Below are 10,194 nucleotides of genomic sequence, written 5' to 3'. Positions count from 1 at the left end.
TATTAAGCTAATCAATCGCTTATTCTTACTCTCTCTGCATTGAAACACAAATGTTTCTGAATAAACGCATGCGATAGTTTTTGTAACGTGTTTAACAAACTTATGGAAAATTCAGCTCGTTTGCCTTAAACCAAATTATTTTCCGCCTGTTTATGACGGCAAGCGTTTTATTTAATTTTCAACCGATTATCTGATCTAATGTGTACTTTCTGTAGTGAGTGATTTAGCAAAATTTTCTTTTTATATACACTCCTATTATTAGGCTTAAAAATGATTTATGCTTAAAACTAACGAATGTTAGGGGATTACAATTAGCCAACGCAAATGCTAATGCATGCCTCTTTCGTTTACATTCATTTCATGCTTTTGTTTTAGGCCGCAGCCTTGCTTGCTTTATTCTGTTGCGTTTTCTTACGACGTTGCTGCGGCATGAGCACGCAACGTTGACGACGCGCACGCTGTTGTGCACGTGACAGTGGACGGCGAATCTTACACATTTGTGTTTTTCAGGACTTCTTTAAGCCCGATTGGCGTCCGCTACTTGCAGTTTGTGGCTCGTTTGCAGCTGGTGTCATTGTTACAGCTGTGGTGGTGGTGGTTGTTGTTGTTGTTGCCACTGCAGCTTGCACTGCATGCAGCTGACAGTATACATTCATTTTCTCTTCAATCAAGTCCCAATTGGCCTCTCGTGCACATGGCACATGTGCCGCTGCTTTGCATTCACGCTGTAGGCAACATACAATTGCACCAGGTTTGTTACACAACGTACATTGGTAGTGAGTGCTATTCCAGACCGCTGCATCGAGTCCCACGACCCGCACCCCAACCAAAAATACATCCGGTGCCCAGACGATGCAATCCTCATGTAGCCACACTTCGTAGCTGCTTTCTGACACTTTAGTCATGCCAAGAAAATTCTGTTGCAATGCCTCGTCTGCGGTACAATCCAGTGGATCAACGTCTGGCAGGACGATAGGTGTGCTTGTGTCAATCGATTTCTTCTTCTTTTTACCCTGCAAAGGGGAATTGCTATTGAATAGCTCTCTTGTGAGTGGCGTGCTTGATATACTCACCCCGCCGGGTGTGCGCGTTGCGCCTGTGCTCGCTCCTATACCCAACGCGCTATTCTTAGCTGGAACCACTGGCAGATTTCGAGGATTAGTCTGTACCATATCAATGCGCCTTCGCTTGCTTAGGAAAATTGAATCCAAATCGAGAGCATCGGGTGCCTTAATTGCTGCCTTATACTCTTCACAATCAACTGTGACCAGATAAGGTCCAAATAAATCACCAAGGCCCATGCGATGAGGTCCTCGCTTGCAAAATACACAAATCCACGTTGAATCGGTTGTGTCTGCATCGTACTTGGTACTCAACGTTGACGAGTGCAAACCTCGCAGATTCTTCCGATCGTGTGCATACCCGGCCGCGCCTGGTGGTTTCTTGAGTTGGCGCGCGCCCGCATGCTTCTCATTAATATCCTCAGCATTCAGTGGCGCATTCACTACACTTATGCTGCCATCCTGTTTCACCAAAATGAAAGGTGATTTATTTTTTATTTGCTCCGCAGTAGCAGTAGACGATTGCGTAGGTGGCGCCTCGTTTTCTAACGAATTTTGTTGCTGTTTACGTCGTTGTTGTTGCTTCCCCGTCAACTTTTTCTTACCAGCACCCTTGCCCGCATCCGCAGCACGGCTGGGACGTTTGCGTGTGTCCTGGGTTTTCCGTCCCTTGGCGTTTTTGGGTGCCGCCTTTGCATTACTCCCGCTGCCACCGGCGGCACGCGATGCTGCTTCTTTGGCTGTGCTAGCAGCCGCTATCTTAGCCGCAAGGGCTGCAGCTGCAGCGGCAGAAGTGCTCGGCTGATCGTCATCATCATCCAAGCATATGATTACGTCTTTGCTATTGGCGCTGTTATTGATAGAGTAATTATTATTCTTTTTAGCAGCCGTCGAACGCTTCGCGCGCTGTGGACGCGTATCCGTATAGTCGGGATCATCATCTAGCGAAATGCGCAAATTTGACGGATCCATAGCAATTGAGAGACGCCGCCGTGGTGGGCCGCTTCTTCTGCCAGCAGCAGCCGATGGTCCTATCGGAGCGTCACTCGTCTTTGTGCTTTCATTAATATCTACATTCTGAGCAGCTCCATCCAAAACTGGAGAGGCAGTAGGTGGCGTTTCGGAAATTGGTTTTCGAACTGGACTAGGTAACGTGGATTTCTTGGCGGCCTTAGTCGGCGGTGGACCATCAGTACGCACATGCAGCGGCGTACTTACATCCTTAGCACAAGCATTTGCAGACTGGTCCAGTTCGGGACTCTCCTCGTTTAGCAATGCGCTTTGAGGCGTACTGGTGTTTGTGGACAACTCTAATGCTAAGCTTAAATCGCGCACCACCTCAGTTGTATTGGCAGGTGGCTGCGAAGCAATATCTTCCGGCTCTTGGAGAATTGGTTCATCTTCGATACCGGCAAACATCTCCTCCAACTTGTTTTCAACCTGACAGAAATTTTTGTTAAAAATAAGATAGTAAGCGGAAATTTCTCAAACTTACCTCCTCAAAAGAAGCTGTAACTGTGTCTGTTTTGTGTACATTCAAATCCAAGGGTTCATTATCACCCAATTGTGTGGTTGTTTTCTTGTTACTGTCCGCCGGCTGATTTTCTTTCTTCTCATCATCTACGATAGTTTCAGTCGAAGCTATAGTAGCGCACTGGTCTCCCTGTGTTTTGCTCGTCATATCCCTTGTTGCCGGTTTACTCCCACTGCTGCTATGACTTGAGTTGCTGCAACTGGAACTGCTCGACGAACTGGAGCTACTGTGGCTATTACTTTGCGGACTGAGTGGTGGCGTATGACGCGATCGAATATCTACTTCCGTTTGAATGTTTATACCAGCAGCACTATCACTATCTGTTTTTTTTTGTAGGGGCAGCAGGCTTGTCGCCATTAGATCCATCCGCATGTTGCAATTCCGATTGCATTAGTTCTTTGCGTAATTCATCGGCCGCCATAGCATTATCACTCATTGTCATACACCTGCTTGGTGCGTTTCCAATTGCGCCATATGAATTGCTAGATCCATTTGAATTGGAGTTATATTCAGCGGCATTGCGCAGCTTTAGCGCTTGCCGTTGTTTTTTTGGTTTTTGGGCTGCCACTGCTGAGAATGCTGCTCTCTCGTTCGCCGACACTTTTGATACTAGAATTACTATTCGCATCTGCAACCGGTGTACTTTCATTTGTAGTGCTAGCAATCATGGCGCTGATCTTGTCAATTGTCTCTACTTCTGAGTCCACAAACGTTTCGGACATTGTTCGTAATGTAGGCGTATTTGCTACTGCCGTTGGTATGCGGCCATTCTCCACGGCCTGGTTTGTTGGTGAAGATGGTGTGGAGGCTATTGACATCTTTTCGTGTTGTATGTGTAGCGTGTCCAAGCTTGTTGTAGCAGTGGGAGGAGATTTATTTAGGTTGCTGACAGGCGACTTGCTGCAATTTGGTTTTTATATCAAGTTTATTAAAATTAGCAAATCAAATAAGTAAGAGAGATTACTCACATGTCACATTTGCGTGGCGAGCGTCTCATTTGTTCTGGTGGAGAAGACTTTGGACTTCTAGGAATGTTGTTCCGAGCCAATTGCTGCCGCTGTTGCTGAACATCCGCTCTGCTTTGGTTCGACATCAAAACATTGTCAAAGTCTACAGCATCATGCTCAGTGATTCCTGATTGGCCTTCGCCGCTGCCGCCCTTTTGTAGGCGGTGTCGAAAACCGGCACTCCCACCACCACCACCACCTCCACCACTGCTATTACTATTCGAGTCCAGCGACTCGCAATGCGATGAAACAGCTTCCGGCGACGGCGATTCTGCGCTGTCGGGTATGCTATTTGTTTTGGGTACACTGCTCCCGCTTGTTGAATACGGAATATTAGCAGCGGCACTAGTTGCTGCCGGTAATAGATCAGCTGTTATGGTATTACTGCCGTGAGGCGACGATTTCTTCATATCAGTTACATGCATATTATATGTCGAGGACTTTGATGCGTTGGATGCAACAGCCGACGTGTCCTCTGGGCGCGTGAGATTACTAGGATTGCTGTGAAGTGACTGCGTGCTCATGGAATGGGGCATCGGTGGCGATGGATTTTGTTGATGTGACTGTAGAGGCTGTTGCTGTTGTTGATGCTGTTGGTGTTGTTGCATGCGTGGTGACGCTTGCTGCTGATGTTGTTGCTGCGTTTGATGCATTGGCGGGTGTATGTGTTGTTGTTGCGATGAAACATGATGCTGTTGGTTCTGCTGCGACAATTGTTGCTGTTGTTGCGCCGATTGTGGTGGCAAAAGACTGTGTGAGTGTGAGTGTGCGTGCGGATGCGGTGGGTAAAGTATAGCATGTTGTGGCGGTGGCGGTGGCAAGTGCTGTGACATATGCTGCTGCTGCGAATGCTGCTGATGGGGATAAGCGCCCTGTTGGGGCGGTTGCTGCTGCAAATGCATTTGATTGTAATCCATACCATGTAAAGGACCACCAGATTGCTGATGCATAACAGGAGATTGTGGGGTGGGCGGCGTGTGCGGGCCGTTATGTTTCATTGTAGATTGTGAAGGATTGTTGAAAGGTGAATGTTGCTGCTGCTGCTGCTGCTGTTGATGATGATGTTGGTGTTGTTGTTGTTGTGCATGATAATTGCGCATTGGTGAGTCTTAGGAAGCGAAAATGTGAAAGCAACGTTAAGAACTATACGATTGAAATAAATTAAAAATTTAATTTACGTTTTTTGGGAGAAACCTGCGCTTGTTGCTGATGCTGCTGCTGTGATTGTTGTGATGCATGCGGTGTCATTTTATTGGATATAAGCGAAGGATAATTACAATCTTTGCTGACCAACTCCACAGGCTTGTTCACACCCTTGGGCTGCATCTAATAAAATTAAAACACGCGATATTTTCACTTGTATTATTCTATTGTTAAATAAATACCTCAGCCTCATAGTTGCGTGCTAAATGTGACAATTTTCCATAGCCATCACCCAAGTGTGTAGGCGCATCGTTCGATTCGCGCATATATGAATGAACAGGGCTCGGACCACCACCACCACCACCACCGCCATTGCTGCCACCAGCGCCATTATTGTTTCCACCTCCTGTAGTTGACCCACTAGAATTTGTGCCACTGGGTGGCAGCATTCCTTCGCAATCGTTGCCGTTGGTATTCATATATTTACCGGAACCCTGGCTTGCTGCGGGTGATGCCGGCGACTGCGGTGTAGCACTTTGCATGCCATGGGTGGCTGGTGAAGTTTGCAGCGCCGACAATTGAGAATGATGTGCGTGCTGTGATTGTTGTTGGTGTTGTTGTTGTTGCGCTAAACTAGAGGGCGAGTTCGGTTTTAAGTTATGACAAAAAAAAACCAAAGTAAAAATAGAACAGCTTTTCTAAAAATTTATAATTTAATAACTTACATCGGGTAACTATTTGACCCATGCAACTGTGATTGCGATTGCTGCTGCTGCTGCTGTTGCTGTTGTTGTTGTTGTTGCTGCTGATGCTGATGCGCCTGCTGCAGGTGTGAATGTTGCTGGTGCTGATGAGGCGGTAAAGAGCCTGGCGGCTGTGGGGTAGCACCATGCTTATGACCACCATACTCATGTGGCAACATGCCGGGCGCGTGGCCCCCAACTGCTTTGTTCAGAGGAGAGCTGGAGCTACGACTCGATTGTAGTGATAAGTCCATCGAATCGAAAGGTGGTAGTAGCGAACGTGGCAGCAAAGTATTCATCTGATGTTCGAGCTATGAAAACGTAAAGTTAAAATTTGTATACATATTTCCAAAGTTAAACGACTCAAGCACCAGCTAACGTATGATGTATTTACATAGAATAACATAAGGGTTTATACATTCATACTAGTTTCTGGATTAATCTACGACCACGTTAGTATCCCAGTACCAATTAATAAAGGCAGTACTAAGAAGAGTAAGTTCATTAAATGTAATTAAATAGAAGTGCTAAACAAGGTGTGAGCAACATAATGTAAATGAAAGACTATAAAGAAAATTTGAAAGTTATGAAAATTACAGTGTAAAAAAAAACACGGAACACACCCTAAATTTTTTAATAGATATGGAAAAAAAGTTATTTTTGTGCTTGGCGCAATTATTTATAATTAACTTAATATAGAAAGACCCTATCGCTACGATGACTAGATTTCTGTGGACCGAAATTGGGACACTTCTAAAGCATCGAATCCGAACGTAAAATTTTGTTTTCAGAATAAAAAGACAACATCTTTTATATACAATATTATTTAAGACAAAACAAAGAGAAAAAAAACTTGAACAGCGATCTCAAAAATATATACAAACAATATATACGGTGGCGAGAATGTAAATAGGGAAAAGACATTTTAGCAAGTTTTGGCTACTTTTCTATATCTAAAAAATGTTTATGACCTTTTTATGAAAATATACCTTACTAATATCTAAAAAAAAAAACAGTAGATCAAGATTTCAAACTTTGTAGAACATTGATCAAAATTTTAAAACGTTTAATCAGATTTTTAGAAGTTTTGAGAGCATGCAATCATCATTTTAGTTTAAGTGCAAGTTCGAAGTGGCTTGGACTTACCGTTGATTTGTGGAAATTTTTTGTTCGCGCATTTTCTTCTATACAAAGTATGTTCGAAAATTTGTTTGTTGGGGAAATGGCCAACACCTTCTACAAAAAAATTACCAAATTTGCACTTCGCTTTACTCACAGAATTTCTAAGAAATATATTTAAATAGCTCAATTTTATGATAAAATTTTTTTGATTTTCGCAAATTTTTGTACGAAGTTTGATTTAAAAGCCACACTTTTATAAAAAAAAATAATAAACAATAAATAATCCAAAGGGGAATGGCCAAATGTCTCTCCCCCATTTAAATTTTCGCCATTGTATCAACATCTTATATTGTTTTATAATTTCACTAAATTCAAGTTAGAATCGTTTCATTACAAAAAAGAAAAACTTAACAAAAAGTTATAAAAACCTTAAAAAAAACTTTGACAAGAATGATGACAGCAATATGGCGAGATTTCCAGTTTGACAAAATAAAACATAACCAAAGATCATAGAAAATAAGGATGATGGCTATGTTTGTGGTTCCCCTATATTCTATGTTCTTTGTGATAACGAAAGTGCTACCATGTTAGTATGAATAATTGTTTTTGGGCTAGAGCACAGGAAGAGAAGACTCTTGTTAACTTAATAAATAATCTGAAGATCGGTATTTAATCGTTACAAATATGAAAAATCGGGACACTTGTACGTCTCGACTTTTAAAAAATATTCAGCGGGACCATTTTCTCAAAATTGGTACTGTCCTGCCAAAATCGGTACGAATGGTCACCGTAACCATAGGAGACAAAAGTAGAATGTTCCATAACGCCGAACTACAAAATATTGACAGTGTAAAAGTTATCGAAACGCCTCGCTAGAGCAATCAGCGCATCAGACACAAAGTTTATGCTTCGTCTGTTATTGTTTACCATGGGTGTTTTAAAAATGGAAAATTCAGAAAAATTGTTCATTGCTATATTATATATATATTTAAAATATGCAATGTATATGGTTGCAATGTGTCGCAACTCTGCATATACAAACAGTTTGAATACCGCAGTATAACAGTATCCAAACATTGTATTGATACGTTTAGGAAGTCAGCCAAAACTACGGAACCATGTAAGTTCGATGTTATCTATACCAATCTATTCGAGTTTTTTTAGCATAATTTCCCTGTCGATCATCTCGACGGCTCTATTAAGACCCACAAACACCTCCAAGATAGAATTCAGGTCCTCCTTCCAATGTGATAAAATCGATTTTAGCGCTGTTTCTAATGAGTGAATAGCCCTAAAACCTGACTGCTACTCGGTGAATGTTTTATTTGACTCATTACAGTTTATTAGTTGATTTTTTACAACCGTTTCCAGTATTTTTCCTGAATTTGGAAGAGTGTTTATTGGCCTAAGTTCCTCGGATTTCATGGTGTCTTTGTGACCTTTTTTATTGGGACAATGGCTGAAGTTTTCCATTCTGTCGGTACTATTCCCAACTGAAGGCTTTTATTTACAAATAGGGCGTAAAAGTGGACCATATATTCAACTGAGTCTTTGATTGCACCCACGGATAGTAAATTATTTCCACCAATTTTTATCTTAAACTTCTTCACTATATGGATAATCTCATCTGTACTAACTTCACAAAATTTTAAGGTCCCTTGATTATTTTCTTGTCGAATCGGATCACAATTAACGTTTTCTATATTCCTATTAATATCAACGATACTATCCACAAAGTAGTTATTTAATTTGTCAGCGATTCAGTACTATTTCTATATTTTTTTTGCCATTGATTAGAACTTCTTTGATGTTTTCTTCGTGATCTGTATTATTGACAATATTCTATAAGTACTTCCACATTAAACGACTATCACCTCTATTAATTTCAACCTTGTATTCCATATATTGTATTTTTTTAATTTTGTATCATTTTCTTATACGCTCTACCCATTCAACTGTGATATATCTTATCTTTTGGTATATCTTAAATTTTTTTTATTACTTTCATTCAATTGTCTGTCAAACCATTTACTTCTGATTTTGACCCTCGAACACTCGAAATCAAACAATTGTTAATATGTTCGAGCATACCATCAGGACTGAGAGTGTTCAGGCCAGCGAAGGTGCATTGTCTGAAAAAATTTATGAGGTTGTCTGGGCTGTATCCTTCCCACGAAGTTATTTCAGACAGTAAATAAACAAAAGAAAAATAGCCAAGACTGGCCAAAATATCGTACACCTATTATTTTGCGAACTGTATGTATGTACATATCAGTACCTTAATACATAAAGGCGCGATATCGCATCGTCGTGAAATATAAAAAGCAACAACTAATTAAAGGAAAATATTAAAAAAACCCAAATCAGTTGTATCTTTTGTCTATAGAAACTTTTATTTCATGCATAATTACTTTACAGCTGTCAAAAGGGGATGTCCCACAAGTCACAACTGTAAATTTGTTTTAATATTTCTATGAAGGTTATATAAATCTCATTTTTATAGAAAGCCAAAGCATATAATGCATATTTCTCAACACAAATACATCGTTCGAGAAAATTAAATGTTTTGGCTAAAACTCATCTTTGAGTGCACAAGGGTAAACTAGAGTTCCTTTCAGTGTCCCACTAGTCACATTCATTCAAATGATAGTTACATAAAACTAAGAAATCATTTGGTATTTTTGGTTAAAGCAATTTTAAACATTAGTTATCGTTCTATGGTAAACAAAATATCTTTCGCTGCTGTATAAGTTCCGACGAGATTTCGATAAATTTGTCATAGTACCAGCAAAAACAATAAGGGCCGGTTGCTCAAAGCCTGGTTGACAGTAATCCCCGGTTAAACATCGTTATCGACGTTAACCGATGATTAGTGTCAACCAGGCTTTGAGCAACCGGCCCTAAGTGGAACTACCGTCTTTTTTGTAGCAAGCTACCTTAACTTGTTTTCGGGTGTATTCCGTGATATTTTCTTAATTTTTTTTTGTTTGAGATAGCACTGTGTTATCAAAGAAAGTACAAAAGTAAAACAAACTTTATCATTTGTATCAATAGTATTAAACTAATTTGTAAGCTCTTATTTTGGAAAATCAGTTTCGAAAATAATATGTTATAACTTTTACGGCCAAAAAGGATTTAAATTTCGAAAACTCTTTAAGAAAAGAACAAAGAATTTTATGGCAATTGAAAAAAACAAATACTAAATAAAGGCTGTTGTTCAAAATTCATTGAAAATAGGTAGATACAACAGTGTAGTTAAAATTAGATAATCTAAATATCGTATAATTTTTCATATTTAATCAATTTACATTTTTATGATTGGCCGACATGAAATTATAAAGGGTATCCGGTGGCGGCGCCGGTGCATGCCATGCCGATGGTGATCGCACCATAGGGCGTTCGTTGGACATGTGCGCCAATTGGGGCTGCCTCGGTATATACGATGGAATCTGTTTTTAAGTATAGGAGAGCATTAAAAGACATATATATATAAATATATGTATATACTATATACATATTCCTACAAAGGCATGCGTCTTTGTAGGTATGTAAGTGAGGTATGAGTACTTGAGTAAAATTCAATA

The 10,194-nt window shown here is 40.5% G+C and overlaps 1 pseudogene; it reads right to left on the bottom strand.

Annotated features, from left to right (window-relative positions):
* Window positions 1-258: 258 nt before the first annotated feature.
* On the bottom strand, window positions 259-10,124 carry LOC118752176 (annotated as a pseudogene).
* Between the last annotated feature and the right edge of the window lie 70 nt (window positions 10,125-10,194).

The sequence above is a fragment of the Rhagoletis pomonella genome, unplaced genomic scaffold (assembly GCF_013731165.1).
Source record: "Rhagoletis pomonella isolate Grant_MI unplaced genomic scaffold, Rhpom_1.0 Rhpom_scaffold_01287, whole genome shotgun sequence".
NCBI classification, from domain to species: domain Eukaryota; kingdom Metazoa; phylum Arthropoda; class Insecta; order Diptera; family Tephritidae; genus Rhagoletis; species Rhagoletis pomonella.
The sequence above is the reverse complement of the archived record's forward strand: the minus strand, read 5'-3'. Positions and strand labels throughout refer to the sequence as shown.